Genomic DNA, 22,435 nt, shown 5'->3' on the forward strand with positions numbered 1-22,435 from the left:
AAAACTCAGTTCTCTGAGATTAAATGAAAACCAGCCACTCACTATCATCAAGAATGGTGCAAAAGCCAATTTCCTACCCAGAGAAACAACTACACACAAGGAACATCTGCAGCTGAAATAATTAACTGAACTGCCAAAAAGCAGGGCTGATCTCATTGCCAATGGGACACTACCCATTCCCCTCACCCATTCCCTAAACCCATCCCAAGATCTATTCCAAAATAAACTCTCCTCAAAACCAAAAGCCAAATACATGTCCTCCCAAGTTACAAACACCCAACTTACGTGTACAGTCTGTATACGCGAATGAGTGTTTAGGAGTCAGGCGGAATGGATTTGCCAGTGGTGGTTGCTTTCCATGGCCATAATTCTGTGTTGTAAACTGTCCGGGTTACGGACAGTTCACAGGAATGGAGTACTGACTAAATAGGACCTGTAATGTACTCACATTAATTTTGCTTAGGAAGGGGACACTGGGTCCACAATATGCTGGCTAGCAAACAGTCCCAGCAGAACTATCCCTACTCAATGCTGTGCCAGACCAGCTGCCCATTGCACTGTGCCCAAGCTCAGTTCCCTATCAGACCACTTAATGCAATTTCCCCATCTCCTTAACTAGTTTAACTTTAATCTAATTAAGATCCTTACTGAAGATTCTCCAATCGGCAGCTTCTTATGCAGTTGGAAAGCAAGCAGCGACCAATGAGAGAGCCTGATAGTAAAACATTCCTGTTCCTTCCACAGTATGTTGGATCAGCACTTTTCACTGGTCTGTGAAACAAAACAGAAAGAATATGAATGAGTGACACTGTTTACAGCTTAACTGAGAGACACCAGCTATTGCAGAGTTAGTCTACCAGAGGGAGCTCCAGAACCTATCCTCAAGCACACAACTAAACTCCAATCAGCTGTATCACTGTCAGTGGTCAGCTGAAGTCTCCACTGCCAACAGTGATGTCTACATAATTCAATAATAACCAGATTGTTTTTCACTCTCGACCTCACAGGACAGGTTAGGCTTATGCTAGGATGTGTCTGTTAAGCTTTAGAAGTGTATGAGGGGATTTAACTGAGGCATACAAGATCCTAAGGAGTCTTGAAAGATGGAAATGGAGAGGATGATTTCCCCTGTGGGAAGATCTAGAGACTGCTGATCCTCAGGCAGCATCCATGGAGGGAAAGTCAACTTTCCATTTCAGGTCAAGACCTTAAGACATAGGAGTAGAATTAGGCCATTCAGCCCATCGAGTCAAAACCATCTGGCCTCGGTCTAATTGAAGCATCTTGATCAAAAATGTTGACAGTCCATTTCCCTCCATAGACGCTTCCTGACCCACTGAGTTCCTTCAATGCTTTGTGTGTTGTTGCTAAAAATATGTGCTTACCTGTTTAAGGTGGAGATGAGATGATGTTTTTTACAACTCACTGAAAAGTTTTAAAACCGAAGCGGTTATATATTCTTGATTAGCAAGAGGATAAAATGTTACCTGAGTGATGGGAATACAGAGCTGAGATTACAATCAGGTCTTCATCACCATGTTAAACTGCAGAGCAGGTCCAAGGGGAGGAGTAGCTTACTCTCATGTATAATGCAGCCTTAGAATTGACCGGCAGGGAATTACTGGGTCTGCTGCAATACTCCTGCATCTCGAGGGGTAGCAGAGGAAACAAACAAGAATGCAACAATAAACGATCTGGTGGAGAAACTTAGCAGGTGAAGACACATCCGAGGGGTAAAGGATCAGTCAATCAGTACTAAGGGTAGAGAAAGAAGATAGCCAGTATAAAGAGAAGCGGTTTGGTGAGACAGGGACTGGTAGGTGATTGGTAGACTAAGGAAAGGTGAAGGATGATGGACATATCAAACCAGTAGGGTAGGAGGAGGGGTGGAGTTGGAAGACAAAGGCACGTACAAAAAAAAGTCAAATAGAGCTGGAGAAGATGGAGACAGAACCTGGAGGGTGATAACAGGAACGCAAAGCCCACCAGGGCTGGAATCTGTGCAGTAAGGAAGGGGATAATGGGAACCATGAGGGGCAAGGTGAAGGGCAAGACTGAATCAAATGGGGGTGGTGAGAATACAGAGGGTAAAGTTTGTGGGTGGTAAGCGGATGAATCTAGGAAGGAGAGAGGATAAAAATGGGTGATGTAGCACTGGAGGACGGAACAGAAATGTAAAGACCAGAAGAAAAATTGTGTGTGTGGGGGGGGGGCAGCAGAGGAAGAGGGCAAGAAGCATACAAGAGGTGAAGGTTAGCTGTATGTGGAAAGTTCAGAGTTCATCCCATTGGGCTGTATGCTACCCATGCGAAATATGAGGTGTTGTTACTCTAGTTTGCTTTGGTCTCGGCAGTGGAGAGGGTGGATACATTAGTGTGGGAATGGGAAGGGGAATTGGAATGGAACTCGAAGCTCAGTGAAGCCGTGGCAGGTGGAGCAAAGGTTTAATGGCACAACATATGGAACTTTGCCCCAAAGTACCACTTCCATGAGGAATGAAGGGGCAAATGGAGGGAGAAGAAACATGAAGACATTGGTAGGTTGTTATGGAGAAGGGAAGATGGTAGTTGACAGCCCACAAACTGAACATCTCTACGTATGCCATTCTCACTTGCTAATCTCCTCCTACATCACTGTTGACCATTCTGGTGTTTGCTACCTTGGTAGATAAATTTCTAGTACAACATTAAGCATGGCAATTGATACCTGGCATCCTCCAGTCTTGATACTGAAGAATCACTTCCCTCAACCCACCCATCACCAACTCCCACAATGGTCAAGAAAACATTCTAACCTACTCCTAATCCAAGGAGTTAAGAAGATACCCAACACCTAACATATCCAAACAAGCTGAGGCTCTTTACTCTAGATATGAAGAATGACTTGATGGATGTCTTTTGAACTATTCCGGGTCTTGGTTGAATAGGTCTGGAGAAGATGCTTCCACTCTGCCAAGTGTATGAGCAATGTAACTAAATCTACAAAATGGTGAGACTTACTGCCACAAAGAATAAATGCAATGATGCACTCAGGAGGAAACACAAGGAGGGAATGAAACGGTATGCTGAATGGATTTGATAATTGAAGGAGATAGGAAGTATGGGCCCAGATGGGTCAAATGGCCCATTTCTCCTGGGAAATCTATCTTAAAGTTTTTTTTCTGATTTGGATGCAGAAAAGTCAGAGTAATGTTTCAAATCAGTCACATTCCTGCATCCAAAACTTTAGCTTGTCCTTTCAGTCTCACCTGCTTTTGTTTACAATGATTACTTTGAAAGAAGCCGAAGGGAAATTCTTGCATTTATATAATGATTTCACAACCTCAGGATGTCCCAAAGAACCATGCAGCCAATGAAGCCCTATTTGAAGTCTTTTCACTCTTATCATATAGTTCCTGTACTTTGAAGTGCAGGAACTCTTGGTATGTGAAAAGAAAATCTCATTAAATTGTTACGGTTTTTTGGCAATGCTGCTTCAGGTTGGACTTTTGGCCTTGGGAACACAATGAACTTGCTCTTCTTCAAACAAGCGCTGTAGGAGTTTTGTAAATTCACCCTAGATGATGAAGGAGCCCTGGACAGCAAAATCTCAGAACCACCTTTCTGAGAACTTTTCAAACATGCCTCAATACTGCGCAACTGACAATGCAGAGATCCCCTCCCTCAGTCATACCCCCCTCAGTATTCCTCCCCTGATATCATGGTATTCCTCATTATTTTCCCCTCCAACAGCACAGTTCTCTCACTGTTCCACATAAATATCAACAACCTGTTACCGAATGGCTTCACCTTCAATCCTGCTTGACTACATCACCATCCAGGTAAGGGATTCACGTGAACCAGAACAGGACTCCAACAACTGCCAGACTATCCTCTGCCCAATCTATCCATGTCATCTTCACCCACCCCGACTCCTGAACACTGAAGGCAACAAAACCGTTGCTGAAGGCTAAGCAATATTGACAAAATCAATGAAACCACAAAAAGGCTTTAGATGCAAACAATTCATGGATAAGCTGACTATACCCAACCAACAGAAGCCGCAGATAAGGTCCTGTCCACCCTGATTAGCATAGTTAGCACCTATGGAGAGACAAAAAACACAAAGGCTGATTTGGTAAGGATGAGCAGAAGATCTAGAAGCATATACTTGTTCGTGGTCTTCTGCTGCTGTAGCCCATCCACTTCAAGGTTCAATGTGTTGTGTGTTCAGAGATGCTCCTCTGCACATCACTGTTGAAATGCATGATTATTTCAGTTACTGTCATCTTTTTGTCAGCTTGAACCAGTCTGGCCATTCTCCTCTGACCCCTCTCATTAATAAGGCATTTTCGCCTACAGAACTGCAGCTCACTGGATATTTTATTTGTTTTTTCACACCATCCTCTGTAAACTCTAGAAACTGCTGTGTATGAAAATCCCATGAAACCAGCAGTTTCTGAGGTACTCAAATCACCCCGTCTGGCACCAACAATCATTCCACAGTCAAAGTCACTTAGACCCTATTTCTTCCCCATTCTGATGTTTGGTCTGAACAACAACTGAACCTGTTGACCACGTCTGTATGCTTTTGTGCACGGAGTTGCTGCCACATCATTACCTGATTAGATATTTGCATTAACAAGCAGGTTTACAGGCGTACCTGATAAAATGGCCATGGAGTATACATCGCCAGTATAAGGCTAAAAAGCACCATCCATTATAACTCCCAAGAGTTAATACAGATATCCACAGGCATCTGTCATCCAACAAAATTTTTAAAAATGGATGGTGGATGCAAGTGCAGAGAGATCCAACAACCATAATATGTGTGGATTCTTCAAAAGTATCTATGGCCTTTGCATCAAGGAATCACCCATTAAGACCCAAGAATGGAGAACAGCTGGCGCAACACAGAACTGATGCTTCATAGCTTTAAGGCTTGGGTTTGACCCCGACTTATGTGCTGTCTGCGTGAAGTTTGACTTCTCTTCATGGGTTTGCTCTAGGTGCTCAGTGTTCTTCTCACATTCCAAGGTGTGTAGGTTGGTAAAAATTTCCCACTGTAAATTACCCTTAACTAGTATGCTAAAGGCAGAATCTGGGAGGAATGTGAGGAGAATTAAACGGGGTTTGTGTAAATGATTGCTTTATGGTCAACACAGACTTGGTAGGCCAAAAGGCCTGCTTCCATGGCATTTGACTCCGAGCTCACTTCACTGAGAAGGGTGAAACTGACGAGGCCAAGATGACACCGGAAGAAACAGAGAAATAAATTTTGTTGTTTTTATGGGTTCAGCATATACAACTGGATCGCACAGGCTTGTAGAAATCACTTTGGACTGAACAGATTTGAGTGAAACCATCTGCTCCATAGTGGTTTCAGAGAAAGGGATCAAGGACACATCATGACTTGCCTATCATTCCCGCCCCCCCCCCGCCCCAACACCGAACTTATCCTTCCACAAACAACCTCTTCCAAAACAAACCTTGCTGATTCTTCATGGCCAACCACCAAAGCTCAAAGTAAATTTACTATCGAAGTATGTATATGTCACCATATACGACCCTGAGATTCATTTTCTTGCAGGCATTCTTTGCTTTTCTTTATTTCTTTGTTCTATTGTGAATCAATGAAAAACTACACACAGACTGACAAACAACCAATGTGCAAAAGAAGACAAGCTGTTCAAACGCAGAAATATAGATAGATCCCTTGAACAACTAATTCAAAAATTTGGCAACATGAAACTGGTAGGGTTCGTGAATTGTGAGGAAGATCCAGGGAGGTTTTAAGCAAATGTGGACAAATTGAGTGATTTGGCAAACATAGGGCAGGTGGAGTATAACGTGGGGATAACTATTTACGCAGCAAAAAAGAAGAAAGGTGATAAACTATTTAGGTGGCGTACCTAAAGATTTAGGAAATATACAATGCATTGTACAACACTGTATCCTTGTACAACAGACATTGAAAGCAAACGGTATGTTGGTCTTCCTGGCAAGAAGTTCTGAATACTGGAGCAAAACATGGTCACATTCCACCATCTCAGAATAGGGTTCCATTCCTCATGCCCAATCTAATATTACAGGAAACACATCGTCAAGCTAGAGAGGGTGCAGAAGAGATTTAGGAGGATGCTGCCTGGACTAGAGGGCCTGAGGTTGACCACACTGGATCTTTATTCCTTAAGATTGCAGAAGAATGAGGGGTGACCTCATAGAAGTCTATAAAATAATGAAGGGTGTGGATAAAGTAGGTGGTCATAGTCTTTTCCCCAGGGTTGGGGAGTCCAAAGCAAGAGGACAGAGATACAGGATAAGAGGGGAGAGAAAGAGAGGAGGTGCTCAAGATGGGTGCAATTAAAGAAGCATTTGGATAGGTACATGGAGGGGAAGGGCTTGGAGGGCTATGGGCCCAATGTAGGCAACTGGGCCTAACGGAGGATACTGCAGTTGGCATGGACCTGGTGGGCCACAGGACCTGCTTCCACGCTGTATGATTCTATCCTGCAATCATACAGGGCCACAGTGAGACCAGAAAACTGTCTGCAATTAGAGGTCTCCTTACCCCAGGCAGGATGTACAACAGTTCCCCAAGACAGCTAGATTGATTCTGTTATGGTGGACATGTGCCTGTGAGATTTGGTTGGCTTGGCCTGGACTCAGAATGAGAGGGGATCTCATCAGACCACACTAAATTCTGACAGGGCTCCTCGGTATACAGTGAGTAGGTTTTCCCTGACTGGGGTGTCTGGAACAAATAATCTTGGGATGAAAGGGACAAATAGAGGAAATAAGTAAATGAGTAATTTCTTAACTTCATGGGTGATGAACTGGTAGAATTCTCTATTTCAGGAGGTGAATGCCAAGCTGCTGAATGTCCCCCCCAACAGGAAAGAGATTAACTTCCAGACACAAGAGGCATCAAGGTACATGGGAGAATGGGAATATGGCCCTAAGTTAGAAGAACATCTGAGTGATGGAACAGGCTTGAGAAATATTTTCTATGTTTCTGTGTTAAAACAGACCACAGTTGAGGACTGGTGGCAGAAGAGACTGCAAATGCTGGAACCTGGAGCAAAAAACAAACCAGGCCCTGACACAGGGTCACAACTCTTCCCCTTGCCCCAGAGTTCCACCAGCAGTTTGTGTTTCTTTTCCACTCTGGGGTAGAAGTTCCTGAGGCATCTGGGTATGTCAGTGCTCTCAACTCTTGCACTACATTTGAGCACGTGTTCAGATCAAGGGTGGTTGTAGTTCACATATCCCACCTTGCACTCAATCGCCGCTACCCTGGACTCTCATTCTCTCTCTCTAGCAACTTATAGTAATTTGCTATGTCACTAAACTAATTTTCTGATTATGTCAGTGGCAGTAAACCTGACTCTGATTTTTCCTACCTTTGCACCTGACAGGGAGAAAGAGAAGAAACTTCCTGACAGGTTTATCCAGTCCTTTCAGAACAGGTACCTTTCCTATGATTAGCACTCAACAGAGGAAACACTCAGCTAGGTTCCCTGCAGCCCAAACTTCTCTTCCACTTGGCAACTTGGAAGACTATCGAATGCCTCTTTCTGAGTGGCAGCACTCTAGCCTCACCTCAGACTGCTGGTGTTGTGTTCCTGTCGCTGATTGCAACGTGCTTAGATCAAGGGCATGCAACAACAGCTTCATGTAGAACAGTGTTGTAAGGTGATAGAAAACAGCCCAACCACACAAAATCTCACACAAAGCTCTTCAAGGAGATTTTACTACAGGTGACGAAACATATGGTCACAGAGAACGCTGGATGAACTCAGCTGGTCAGGCAGCAATAATAGAGGAGAATACACAGTTGATGTTTCGAGCTGAGACCCAGCTCTGAAAGGTTCTCAGCTCAAAACGTCAACTGCTTATTCCCCTCCATAGATGCTACCTGACTTGCCGAGTTCTTCCAGCATTTTATGTGTGTTCCTCAAGTCTTGCAGCATCTGCTGAATCTATTGTACATATGGTCACAGTGCTAGATTAAAGGAGGGTTGGGAAGAACAGAAATAGAGTGACTTAGGGAGATAAAAATACCCTTGACAATGATAGAATAATTAAGGTCACACCACACAAACACAAAACCATGTGGAAACACAGAGACCTACCTGGTACTGGGGGGGGGGGGGGGAGACAGTAAACTGGACTACATGCATGCAGCTAACAGCAGTCTGGTACTAGTTCCTTTCACACTCTCACTGACTCAGGTTGAGTAATGAGTAAGAGATGACATTGATAATAGAGCAAATCCAATCCTAGCCACAGAGCTGGCACTGTGACTGCGACCCACCCTCCTAAACCCACCCCACCCAAACCCCAACACACTGTAGACAAACAAGAGCCACCACATCTTAGTCTAGAAACAGTTAAGATGGGAATTCAAGCTATTCACCGTGGGTAAACTCAGGAGTCAGCTGAAACGGCGCAGCCCAGGAGAAGGAAAGCAAGCCAGGGTGCAAGGAGAGCATGAAGGAGACAGAGTTGAGTCGTTATGTTGCTGAAAAAATGCTGGAAATGTCATGGGTTTCAGAGCAAGTGACAGTCTGAATGCATGCATGCACACTCAAATATCCAAGGGTGTGAACGTCTGCACATCCACATACATGAATTTGAACCCCTTAGGGGAGTGTACGTACGCACATATCCCTCCCAAGATAATTCTTCGAAATGAGCTGAGAGCACTTGCTGAGAAAGACAGTACCCATTCATTAAACCCCACCACAACAATACCCTGGGTATATTCCTGAACCATTAATAACAAACTGTCTTCGTTTCTCAATACTCATTTGTACAGTTATTACCCTACAACCATCAGGCTCCTGAACCCACACGGATAACTTCATAAACACAAGAGATTCTACAGGTGTTGGAAATCCAGAAACCCTTCATCAGAAGTTCACTCACCTCAAATCAGGGGTTCCCAATCCTTTCTATGCCTGGACCCCTACCATTAACTGAGAAGTCCGTGGACCCCAGGTTGGGAATCACTGATCAAAAGAATTACTTTCAAGGACTCCACAACTCATGGCCCTAGTAATATTTATTTATTTTCTTTATTTGCACATTAATTGTTTGTTAGTCTTTATGCATAGATTTCATAAATTCTATTGTTTCCTTTATTTTCATGTGAAGGCCTGCAAAAAAATGAATCTCAAGGTAGTACACATTTTGATAATAAATTTACTTTGTACATTTCCTACCTAGCACACAGTAACTGCACTTCATCGGGTGAAACTTGTTTTGGGACATCCTGATGTAGAATAGAGAAACACAAGTCGATTTATTTTATTGTGCCTAAATGGGCATATCAGGCACACCTTAGTTCGGTGGTTTTTGCCTGTGACATTTTCTTGCTCTTGCCTAATGTAGAACATACAGTATTTCCAGTGACACATTTAGAGATTGATTTGAACACTGTGCAACTTGCTAATAAACAAGTTAGATCAGAGCACTAACTTTCCACTCCCTTATCTGTTGAAAACACTGACACTCACTGCCTCTGACTAAAGGAGGGTCCTGTGAACACTGATTCACCAGGCAACAGATCAGCTGGCACAGATTCACAAGGGAACAGATCTGAGGGCACTAATTCCCAAAGGAGAACAGTTTCACAGGCAACAACTCTCACTGAAGAAGAATGTCAGGCACTAGTATCAGAGGGGAAAGCAGCGTCCATATTTTTAGACATAAAACAGTTACTACTGTTGTCAATTCCCCATCCCAACTTGTCTCATGCTATGTTGTAAACAGGTCTGTAATTTTAAAAAGCAGAAATTTGCTGAATAATAAGCTTATAATGTTATTTTTTTTAAATAGCCACAGAGACAGGGCCTAATGCACAAAACCCGAAACATGCCCTGGGCCTGTTCAATCAGGCCCAGCCTCACACAACTTATTCACAGGAATTTTATGTAAGTTTTCATTCAGGTCTGTCATTATTTACAGATGGGAAGTCTGCCCTTCCAAGAACTCCCTTAGAAAGCACCAATCACAAAGTTTCTGTGTAATTTCAAACAGCCCCGTTTATTCAGCAGGGAAACTGTTAAATTTTCAATTAGGGGCCCAGCCTGAGAGAGGGGGCAAGGCAGAGAGGTGGAAACAGCAGTTGAGAGATTGGGGAGAAATGGGGGGAGGGGTGGGGGGGAGAAGAAAGCGTGTGCAAGGGATAGAGTGGAGGGAGGACATGAGGAGGGAGTGTGGGAGTGTGGGGAGGGAGAGAGTGAGGGAGGATGGGCAAAGAAGAGCATGCAGGGTAGGGATATGGGGAGAAGGTATGTGGGGGGGGGGAGTGTGTGCTGAAAGAAGGGAGCAGAGCAGGAACACCTTAGAACTGAGAGAGGAGGAATGTCTTTAGCCAGAGGGTGGTGAATCCATGGAATTCATTGCCACAGGCGGCTATGGCAGCCAGGTTATTGAGTATATTTAAAGCGGAGGTTGACAGCTTCTTGATTAGTCTGGGAAACAAAGGTTTCAGGGAGAAGGCAGGAGAATGGGGTTGAGAGGGAAAATAAATCAGCCATTATGGAATGGCATAGCAAACACAATGGGCCGAATGGCCTAATTCTGCTCCTATGTCTTATGGAGTGTGGGAGAGAGAGGGAGAGAGGGAGAGAGGAAGGAGTGAGGAAAAGGGAGCAAGGGCACGTTGGAGAGGTGGGGGGAGCGAGGGAGCATGGGGGAAGAAGGAAGAGGGAGATATTGGAGGAGAGGGACTGACGGAGTCAGATTGTGGGGTGGGAGGGAGAGAGAGGGAGATTGCGAGGGAGCTCGGGAAGGCACAGTGAATGAAGAAAGCCACTACAAGAATGGCAGGTGTAAATGAAAATGGGAGGGAGTTGGAGGAGGGGAGGAAAGAGTCATGTAATGAGGTGGAGGACTAGAATGAGAAGGAGTGAAGCAGTGGTGGGGGGTGGGGAAGCACAAATCCAAAGCAAGGGAGTAGAAAACAAAAATACATGAAATTAATGTCAGATGTGAGAAGGGATGAAGGGATGAGATACAAAGTTAAATTTAGTGAAATGGAAGGAACAGGACAACTGATGTAATAATTGCAATCTGCATTAAAGGAACATATTTCAACAATCATAAATCAAATCCCTGAAGGCCTTATTGTCACAGAGGTCATTAAATGTCTGCTATTAGCCTTATGGATGCTGCCGCCCCTTCCTCAGACTCCCAGGAGACTTGTCATTTCCTTGTAGATGTGGAACGCATTCCTGGGCGTTAACATACTGGATGACCAGTCCTGGGCCCTGCACATAGATGCAACCATAAGGAAAACCAATAGTGTCTTTACTCTTTCAGGAGGTTTGGTTTATCATCAAACACTCTCACACTCTTCTACAGACGTACTGTTCAAAGTATCATGACGGGCTGCATCATGGTAGAGTACACCAAATCAAACGCTTGATAATGTAAGAAATTGTAGAGAACAGTGGGCTCAGCCCAATAGATATGGGCACATTCCCCCCCCCCCAGCACTGGTCATATGCACAGGAGGCGCTGCCTCAAGAAGGCAACATCCATCAAAGATGCCCACAATCTTTCTGCAGCTACCATTAACAAGGACGTACAGAAGCTTGATGTCTCACGCCACCAGGTTCAAGAACAACCTGTTCCCTTTAACTATTCGGTTCTTGGGCCCTAATCCATAGGAGCAGAATGAGGCCATTCAGCCCATTGAGTCTGTTCCACCATTCCATCAAGGCTGATTTATTGTGTTCATAACCCCATTCTCCTGCCTTCTCCCCATGAAACTGGCAAAACTCTACTCACTACAGTTTAACAACACTATGAATGCTTTGATCACTTTGCACTAAAAATAGATTCTTTTAAATCATGTTTTCTTATATAAAAGAGTGCATAATTTACATTAAATTTATGTTTTTCTTTTGAATGCTGTGATGCTGCTGCGAGTAAATTTTACATTGACCCTGTACGTACTGTACTTGTGCATATGTCAATAAACTTGACTTTGGCTTGATGAAAGGGTGACACGAAGCTGCTACAAGCTGTTTAAATTGATATTACTAAGTTGCCATTCTGCCCCATTCTAAAGCATCTGTTCCAATCTGAGGCAACATCCAAAGTAGATAGTAGATTGCAGTTGTACATCCAAAGTAGGCATACACACTTACTCAAAGGGAGCCTAGAGCATGAGGCAGGGGTGGGGTGGGGTGACCTTTGCAAATGAAAGGCAGAAATGGAGGGCCAAAAGCAGAGAAGCACCCCTCTCCCACTGGTTCTCTGGTTCTCGAGAAACAGAAAGGCAAAGAACTGTTGCTAGTAACACTATAGCCAATTAAATGACAATCTCTGCTTCATCATATCTGGGACTCAATTCACCATCCTGATCTCACCTGTAACTTGCCAGTTTGTACTCCCCCCTCCCCCCACCCACCTTATTCTGGCTTCAGCCCCTTTTCTATCCAATCCTAACAAAGGGTCTCAGCCCGAACCATTGACTGTTTATTCCTCTCCATAGACGCTGCTTGACTTGCTGAGTTCCTCCAGTATCTTGTGTGTTCTGCTTTGGATTTCCAGCATCTGCTGAATGTTATGTCCACAATTCACACTGCTACTTACGAACATCAGAATCTAAACAAGCAAGTGAGGCTCATTCAACAGCTTTGAAAGAACCCACTTGCCAACTTTTCGTCCTCATTTTGTCACAAACCTTTCCCTCAGATCTGAATCAAAAGCTTTTTGATTGGTGCTTATTACTAAGTTATTATTCCCACCTCTAAATATCAGTCCAGCAGCCAAAAATGCAAGGAGAATTTTTCCAAAGTTTGGACAAATTCAGTTCTCATTTGTGAAAGGCAGCACAGTCACTACTCACATTTCACAAAGGCTGCTTTGACAGATGCCACTGGACCAAACCTATCAGTCCCAATGTGCATGTTTCACACAAGCTTCCTTCTCATCTCATCTTACTAACACGTCCTATATGGATTTCTGCCACACTTATTTATTAGCTTCCCCTTAAACATATCCGTGCTACACTTCAAATGTTCCTTGAACAGAGAACAGTACAGTACAGGCCTTTTGGCCCACAATGTTGTGTTGACCTTTTAACCTACTCCTTTTCCACATCTCAAAGTTCAAAGTAGATTTATTATCAAAGTACATATATGTCTCCATATACAACTCTGAGATTCATTTTCTTGTGGGAATACTCAACAAATCTATGGAATAACTATAACAAAACTAACGAAAGACCACTCAACTAGGGCGTTCAACCAACATGCAGAAGACAACAACCTGTGCAAATGCAAAAAGAAGAAACAATAATATAAATAAATAATAAATATCAACAACATGAGATGAAGAGTAGTTGAAAGGGAGTCCATTGGTTGTGGGAACATTTCAATGATGGGGCAAGTGAGTGAAGTTATCCCCGTTTGTTCAAGTGCCTGATGGTTGATGGGTAGTAACTGTTCCTGAACCTGGTGGAGAGAGTCCTGAGGCTCTTGTACCTTCTTCCTGATGCCAGCAGCAAGAAGAGAGCATGAATTGGATGGTGGGAGTCCCTGGTCTGCACTACTCTTCAGGCTTTAGCTGTGATATGATGCACAGTGGGTTTTCACCTGGCTTCAATAAATATTTTGAATGCTCCCCATGTTTACCCTGATGGGCAGCAGCCTCCTTTCTTTTGGGGGGAATATTGTAACAAATTCCACACCCTCTCATTGAAGAAATTCTTCATCTCAGTTTTAAAAAGACACACCTTTATGCTGAGGCTGAGCATTCAGATACTAGACTCTGCAATGGAAGTATCCTCTACAGGTCCATTCTATCCAGCAGGTTTCCTACTCGACCCCATTTCTTAATTTCTTAAATTCTGCAGTGAAAGATGATTAATTTCAATGTCCTCTTCCTGCAGTGTTTTCAATCAAATATTTAATCATTCCCATGAGCATCACCATCTGGTGTGGAGGGGCCACCCACAGGATCGGAAATGCTGCAGAAAGTTGTGAACTCAGCCAGCTCCATCATGGGCACTAGCCTCCCCAGCATCGAGGACAGCTTTGTGGGCTGAAGGGCCTGTATTGTGCTGTAGGCTTTCTATGTTCCATCTTCAAAAGTGATGCCTCAAAAAGGTGGCATCCATCATTAAGGACCCCCATCACCGAGGACGTGCCCTCTTCCCGTTGATACCATCAGGGAGGAGGTACAGAAGCCTGAAGACACACACTCAATGATTCAGGAACAGCTTCTTCCCCTCTGCCATCAGATTGTTGAATGGGCAATGAACCCATGAACACTACCTCACCTTTTTTGGCTCTCGTTTTGACCTATGCTTTTAATTTAAGTTTTGATTTTTATTAAGTATTGCAATGTACTGAATGTACCAGTGATGTATCCTGGTGATATACAATGCCAGACTGCTGCTTATTGACAATTGAAACAAATTTCAGGTGCAGACTAATTCTAGTGCAAGTGTCTCAATTTACCCCTCAGAGTTTTTCCTGTCTGATAAGATAGACAGAGTTTAAAAACTTCACGTGAAGCAGAGCATTGCAGAGATCATACTGACAGTATGTGGTACCTCCAGCTTCTTCAAGCCATCTGTCAGCTGCAGTACAGGGATGGAAACACTAATGTCACGGAGTATGTGCTGAGTAGTCGCCTACCAGCAGGGAGTGCCCAAGGGCAGGCTGGAATGAGCTGTTATTCCCTTGGGAAATGTCTGGGTCACAGTTCAGTCCCGCCTCTTCCCTCCTCTCTGTCAGCTCCGATGAGATCGGAGTTCACCATTTGGAGATTCATTGTCAGTATCCCAGCCCAGTTCAGATCCTCAAAAGCAAGGCAGTATTTTGACACATCAACAACTTGTATTTGAGGATGCCATAAGAGCCTGAAAATTCATTTTTCTTTTAAAACAAGAAAATAAATGTTCCAATATCAAGACTTCGTAGTGACTGAACTTATCCTGGAACAGACCATATGCATTTTAAGGTGCTCTTGGCATTCTGAGTCTCATCTCCAAGTTAAATTAAATATTTTCTCTTATCGGGTAAAGACCAAGAAACAACACAGCAAATCAGTCAGGGCCTGATCTGCAAAAGCTATGAAGCAGTGAACCTAAAGCACAATACACCTCGAGACAGAGAATTGTGAATTCCTGCAGCTTGAGAGCTGACTCCCAAACCTGTACTGCAAGTTTCTCTCTCTCTCTCTCTTCCCCCCTCCCTCTCCCCTCCTCTCTGTTGCATACACACTCACCACAGCAGAGACTGTCAACTGAATCTGACGCCAACAAAGGAATTCTCTTACTAGTGTTATTCCAGTAGCTCGGACAGCCAGCTCAGGAATCCGCCGAGACACCCCTTCCTCTCAGTCACATCCTTGTGGTGTTGAGAGCAGACTTGCAGTAGTTTCTCTGCAAGGCAGCCGTGAGTCACCTGGGCCAACGTGACACAACAGGGCGGGACACAACTATCAGCTTGGGTTACCTGGATACACACAAGCACTGTACTGGCACTCTCCTGCCCACACTTCACCCTTGGTGTTTCGTTTCTTTCTCAACCTAGCTCATCTACTTTCTCCTTTAGATTGCATTCTTGCCCGCTATTACATAATCTCCTGCTATGCTCTCTCTGTTCCACTCACATTCCCTTTCCATTACCTTACCCCTCTTCCCATCCCGCCCACCCTGACCCAACACCCCCACCCAGGGGTGAGATTAAATAACCTATCCAGTCAAGTGAAACCCCTGTCAAGATGGCAAGAGATTGTGTCTGAGGGAGTGGAGAAGGAGTAACAACAGGAACAGGGAGCTGAAAGGTGATGGAGTGAGTGAGGGTTGAGGGGAAATGGCAACTGTGACGGAGGGGGAAGGGAAAGAGAAAGTCGGAAAGGTGAGTGGGAGCAGAAGCAGGAAAGAAGGGGTAATGAAAAGAGAGCAAAGTGGAAAAGGCAGTCAACCAGTGGCGGGAAAGGGGAAGGGAAAGAAAGGGCAGGGGAGAGAATAAGAAACAAAAGGTTAGGAGGGAAACAAACAAGTTGGATAGACTTGGTGCCTCTTCCAGATCGAGTGGAGTGAGGAAAGGAAAGGAGAGAGGAAAGAGAAGCAGGTGGAAGGGATGGTGCGGCAAAGTGCACTACGACAGCCTACTTGCTGACATGTCTGAAACACTCAGTGGTAATTCCCCTCATTCCTCTGCCCTTGGCTTTGTTTCTCCTGCGTCACCTGCCTTCTGTTTCCATTTCAACAACGGTGGGCGAGACATTTGGCAATGCAAACATGGACAGTATTTTTACTCATCTCTCATCTACTTTAGCTTTGATCTACCGACATGTTGAGCTTAATTCATAAACTGGTGCTCAAATCCCTCACTAATCTCAACCTTGTTGACCTCTCCCAGCTCTAGAACCCCAAATCCCACTGCAAGACGTGTTTCCGTAATTATGTCCTTCCTCATGAGTGTCCCAAGTTTTAAATCGCCATTTGTGACCACTCTCTCATGTGCCTGGGCCCCAAGCTCTGGAATTCCTTTTGGTGACCCTTAAATCCACTTCTTTAACTGGCCTTTTCATCTATATTCTTTGTGTTTTGTTGTCACACTTAATTTGATTTGCATACCTCAGAAGAATATTTTCCTACATTAAGGCAGAACATAACACAACTCTTGAGAAACAACACCACCAAATTTGAATCAGTTCTTGTTGCCGTCCACACTAAAGGGCTCCTTGATGACAGTTACAAGATAATAATCGCGACTGTGATTAACTTTCACCCCACTCACCTGAAACAGGAGAGGTTGGGGTCTGTTGTTCTTCCCTTCATTATGCAAACTAGAGGACACGATTACAGAAAAGGTTGAATAGGTTTAGACTTATTTCCTTGAAATGCAGCGGAATGAGAGGAGATCACGTGAAGTACGTACACAAAATTATGAGGAGTATAGATAGGGTGAATGAATGCAGGCTTTTTCCCCTCAGGTTGGGCGAGACAAGAACTAGAGGTCATAGGTTTAGGGTGAAGGGTGAAATGTTTAAGGGAAACCTGAGGAAATTCTTCACTCAGAGGGTGATGTGAGTGTGGAATGAACTGCCAGCAAAAGTGGTAGAAATGGGTTCAATTGTAACATTTAAGAGAAATTTGGATAGGTACATGGAAGAGAGAGCTGTGGAGGACTATGGTCCAGGTGTAGGTAGATGGGACCAAGCAGCATGGACTAGAGGGGACAAAAGGCCTGCTTCTGTGCTGTAGTGCTCTATGACTTTATTTTACCCATTGTTATTTTAGACACCAAACAGAATCCAAATTTGCTTTTTTTCTCCTAAAAGCAACTCCCCCCTCTTGTGCCTCACTGCACAGTTTAACACCAATTTTAAGGATATGGCCCCTTGTTCTGGATTTCTCTATCAAAGGAAATAGTTTATCTTCATCAAATCCTACCATGATTTTAAACACCTTGATTAGATCATCCCATAATCCTATAAACTCCAATAAATACATTAAGTCTATTTTCTTTGCTCAGAGTTTAACCACTAAGGCTCTGGCATTATTCTGGTAATCTGTGTCTCACAAGCTCCATATATCTCCTTGATCTTTACATTAAAAAAAAACGCCAGTATTTCAAACAGGTCCTGGTCAAGCCTATCATAAATACCTCACTTAAAAGCAACCTGCTTTACGCAAACACACGAGAAGCTGAAGAACTTAATGGGACAGACAGCAAATACAGAGGGAAAATGACAGAATCAGGTTTATTATTACTGACATATGTCATGAAATTTGTTGTTTTGTGGCAACAGTACATTAAAATTATTACAACTCTCAAAATAATAATGCAAAAGAATAATGATGAGGTAATGTTCATGGATTCAGAAATCTGATGGCAGAGGGCAAAAAGCCTTTCTTAAAATGTTGAATATGGGTCTTCAGGCTCTTGTACTTCACCCTCGATGTGAAGAGGACATGTCCCGGATGGTGAATGTCTTTAATGATGGATACTGTGCTCGTGAAGCTTCACCTCCTGAAGATGTCCTTGATGGCAGGGAGCATTGTGCCCATTATGCAACTCGCTGAGTCTACAACCCTCTTGTAATCTGCGCATTGGGTGCAACCAGATAGAAGCTCTCTACCATACATCTGTAGAAATTCGCAAGTCTTTGGTGACAAATCTGAAATTCTAATGAAGTACAGCTGCTGGTGTGCCTTCTGCATGACTGCATCAATGTGCTCTCAGGGGCCATCGTCCAGGATCGCGAAGGTGCTCAACCTTTCCACCGCTGATCCCCTTGATGAGGACTGCTGTGTCTTCTTCCCAACTTCCCCTTTCTGAAACCCACAATCGATGTTGCCTGACCTGCTGTGTTTATCCAGCTTTATGTGGGTTATTCCAAATCCCAGCATCTGTATTTTTGTGTTTCCACTCTAAAGACCAGTACTTCATCTAACACTTAGTGTGTTAAATATTAGATACAGAGTAAAGCTGTATCTCAAAGATTCCCAACTATGTTAATAGGTTAATTACAAAACAAAAAGTTCCTTCTGTAATGACCAAATAAAAGAATACGAGACAGGTACAACATCAGACTAAGATGCCTGATTAATTAATCTGGTTGCAATGATTGAGGGGATCGCTAACATGGTAATTAAGAGAATGTCTACAGGGATAGTCTATCCAAATTTTCAGAAGTCATACAAGAACTTACCATCAAAAATAAATGTATATCAACTTTTGAGACAACTTTGGGAAATGTGAGCTGCACCACAAGGATTAGAGATAAAAGTTGTCTACCCTTGTTGATAAGATGTAATCAAAGTTTTCTCAAATTCCCGGGTCTTCAATATACAGTGGATTCCAGTTAATTGGGCCAAATTAAGCAGCTGCGCCAATTAGCTGAAGTTTCATGGAAATAGTTAAAAAGGTATGAAAAAGGGAAATTACTGTTTAACGAGTTATGTATTTAAATCAAATAGAGAAGAAATTAGAACACTATCAATATTACTACAGTACTATAAAACAATATTAGTTACTAATTGTTATCAATGCAGGAATTTATCCAGTGTATGCTGCTGTGTTTTGATTGACTGTAAATGAACAAAATCAGCCGACACCTAGTGCAGATAATGGATTACAATGCTTTCGATGTTTGAATAATCAAAATCTTAATTTTCGTTGTAACATTCAAGATGATTATTGATATCTTCAAATTCTTCGCAGTTCCTAACTTGTTGAAGTGGTGAAATCGTTTCATTTTCACTCCTGGCCATTTCTGGCATCAGTGAGCAAACCGCAGTGAGCAGAACAGCTCAAAATTGTCTTGTTGCTTATATCAGGAAAAAAAATCTCTGCTTTTTGAACACAAGCACAGACAACTGATGCTATTTAAACTGTTTGCTCTAATCGCCACGCAACTGGCGCTAGTTTACAAAACTGTTTGGCAAGTCTCCTGTCCCAATTAAACAGCAGTGTCCCAAATAAATGAAGAGAATCTCACCTATTTTCTCAATTCATTTTTGCTCTTTTGTCCCAATTAACCAATTAATGGAAATCCACTCAGTTTACAATTTAACCTGATGAAGCATTAAAGAGCTGCATACTGAAGTTTGAATACTACAACAATTAACAACTTGTATCAACAAAACATAAATTAGACCATTTTCTTAAGGGTGAGAAACAAGGAAACAATAGTAGATAAAATACATTAAGGTTTGGATGCCCAAGGAAACTAAAGTGAGTCTTTTATGCTCCTGTCCTGCAGAACATTGATCAACCATCACCTGGACAACTGTATCCAATTTGATGAGCTCTCCCCAAGTAATGACACATTAGCGCAGGAGGAGGGTTCAATGCAAATTCACATCAATGAATAAGGGGGGGAGATGAGAGGGGGGGGGAGAGGGGAGAGGGGGAGGGGGGAGATGAGAGGGGAGGGGGAGAGGGGGGAGAGGGGAGAGGGGGGAGAGGGGGGAGAGGGGGGAGAGGGGGAGAGGGGGAGGGGGGAGAGGGGGAGAGGGGGAGAGGGGGGAGAGGGGGGAGGGGGGAGAGGGGGGAGAGGGGGAGAGGGGGAGAGGGGGGAGGGGGGAGAGGGGGGAGAGGGGGGAGGGGGGAGAGGGGGGAGAGGGGGAGAGGGGGGAGGGGGGAGAGGGGGGAGGGGGGGAGGGGGGAGGGGGGAGGGAGAGGGGGGAGGGGGAGAGGGGGGAGGGGGAGGGGGGAGAGGGGGGAGGGGGAGGGGGGAGAGGGGGAGGGGAGAGGGGGGAGGGGGGAGGGGGAGGGGGGAGAGGGGGGAGGGGGAGGGGGGAGAGGGGGGAGGAGGGGGGAGGGGGAGGGGGAGGGGGGAGGGGAAGGGAGAGGGAGGAGAGGGGGAGAGGGGGGAGAAGGGGAGGGAGAGGGGGAGGGAGAGGGGGAAAGGGGGGAGAGGGGGGAGGGGGGAGAGGGGGAGGGGGGAGAGGGGGGGAGGGGGGAGGGGGGAGGGGGGAGGGGGAGGGGGAGGGGGAGGGGGAGAGGGGGGAGGGGGAGGGGGGAGAGGGGGGAGGGGGGAGAGGGAGAGGGGGGAGGGGGGAGGGGGGAGAGGGGGAGAGGGGGAGGGAGAGGGGGAGGGAGAGGGGGAAAGGGGGAGAGGGGGGAGGGGGGAGAGGGGGGAGGGGGGGGGGGGAGGGGGAGGGGGGAGGGGGGAGGGGGAGGGGGAGAGGGGGGAGGGGGAGGGGGAGAGGGGGAGGGGGGAGAGGGAGAGGGAGAGGGGGGAGGGGGGAGGGGGGAGAGGGGGGAGAGGGGAGAGAGGGGGAGAGGGGAGAGAGGGGAGAGAGGGGAGAGAGGGGAGAGAGGGAGAGAGAGGGGAGAGAGGGGGAGAGGGGGAGAGGGGAGAGAGGGGAGAGAGGGGAGAGGAGGGGGAGGGGAGAGGGGGAGGGGAGAGGGGGAGGGGAGAGGGGAGGGGGAGGGGAGGGGAGAGGGGAGGGGGAGGGGAGGGGGAGGGGAGAGGGGAGGGGGAGGGGAGGGGAGAGGGGAGGGGGAGGGGAGGGGGAGGGGGAGGGAGAGGGAGGAGGGGGGAGGAGAGGGGGAGAGGGGGGAGGGAGAGGGGGAGGGAGAGGGGGAGGGAGAGGGGGAGAGGGGGAGAGGGGGAGAGGGGGAGAGGGGGAGAGGGGGAGAGGGGAGAGGGGAGAGGGGAGAGGGGAAGGGGAAGGGGAGGGGAGGGGGGGAGGGGAAGGGGAGGGGAGGGGGGAAGGGGAGGGGGGGAAGTGGAGGGGGGGAAGGGGAGGGGGAGGGGGGAGGGGGAGAGGGGGAGGGGGGAGAGGGGGAGAGGGGGAGAAGGGAGAGAGGGGGGAGAGGGGGAGAGGGGGAGAGGGGAGAGAGGGGAGAGAGGGGAGAGAGGGGAGGAGAGGGGGAGGGGGAGAGGGGGAGGGGGAGAGGGGGAGAGGAGAGGGGGAGGGGAGAGGGGGAGGGGAGAGGGGGAGGGGAGAGGGGGAGGGGAGAGGGGGAGGGGAGAGGGGGAGGGGAGAGGGGAGGGGGGGAGGGGAAGGGAGAGGGAGGAGAGGGGGAGGGAGAGGGGGAGGGGAGAGGGGGAGGGGAGAGGGGAGGGGGAGGGGGGGAGGGGAAGGGAGAGGGAGGAGAGGGGGAGAGGGGGAGGGAGAGGGGGAGGGAGAGGGGGAAAGGGGGAGAGGGGGGAGGGGGGGAGGGGGAGGGGGAGAGGGGAGGGGGAGAGGGGGAGAGGGGGAGAGGGGGAGAGGGGGAGAGGGGGAGAGGGGGAGAGGGGGAGAGGGGGAGAGGGGGGAGAAGGGAGAGAGGGGAGAGAGGGGGGAGAGGGGAGAGAGGGGAGAGAGGGGAGAGAGGGGGAGAGGGGGAGAGGGGGAGAGGGGGAGAGGGGGAGAGGGGGGAGAGGGGGAGAGGGGGAGAGGGGGAGAGGGGGAGAGGGGGAGAGGGGGGAGAAGGGAGAGAGGGGAGAGAGGGGGAGAGGGGAGAGAGGGGGAGAGGGGGGAGAGGGGAGAGAGGGGAGAGAGGGGAGAGAGGGGGAGAGGGGGGAGAGGGGGGAGAGGGGGAGAGGGGAGAGAGGGGAGAGAGGGGAGAGAGGGGGGAGGGGGGAGAGGGGGGAGAGGGGGAGAGGGGGAGAGGGGGGAGAGGGGGAGAGGGGGGGAGAGGGGGAGAGAGGGGGAGAGAGGGGGAGAGGGGGGAGGGGGAGAGGGGAGGGGAGAGGGGAGGGGAGAGGGGAGGGGAGAGGGGAGGGGAGAGGGGGAGGGGAGAGGGGGAGGGGAGAGGGGGGGAGGGGGGAGAGGGGGGAGGGGGAGAGGGGGGGAGAGGGGAGAGAGGGGGAGGGGGAGAGAGGGGGGAGAGGGGGAGAGGGGGGAGAGGGGGAGAGGGGGAGAGGGGGGAGAGGGGGAGAGAGGGGGAGAGAGGGGGAGAGGGGGGAGGGGGAGAGGGGAGGGGAGAGGGGAGGGGAGAGGGGAGGGGAGAGGGGGAGGGGAGAGGGGGAGGGGA

The 22,435-nt window shown here is 47.0% G+C and overlaps 1 protein-coding gene across 7 annotated transcripts in view; it reads right to left on the minus strand.

The window, feature by feature from the left end:
- Positions 1–22,435, minus strand: part of bcl9l (bcl9 like) — a 164,600-nt gene that overhangs the window by 74,107 nt on the left and 68,058 nt on the right. For 4 of the 7 annotated variants that reach the window (XM_063038116.1, XM_063038119.1, XM_063038112.1 and 1 more), the window contains exon 2: positions 649–771. The exons of 1 other annotated variant lie outside the window; for it this stretch is intronic. The gene's annotated coding sequence lies outside the window, so the exon portion shown is untranslated. Of the gene's footprint in view, positions 1–648; positions 772–15,233; positions 15,625–22,435 lie in introns of those variants that run through there. 2 more of the 7 variants (XM_063038113.1, XM_063038115.1) reach the window with 2 other exon arrangements.

Source organism: Mobula hypostoma, chromosome X2, assembly GCF_963921235.1.
Source record: "Mobula hypostoma chromosome X2, sMobHyp1.1, whole genome shotgun sequence".
Taxonomy (NCBI): Eukaryota; Metazoa; Chordata; class Chondrichthyes; order Myliobatiformes; family Myliobatidae; genus Mobula; species Mobula hypostoma.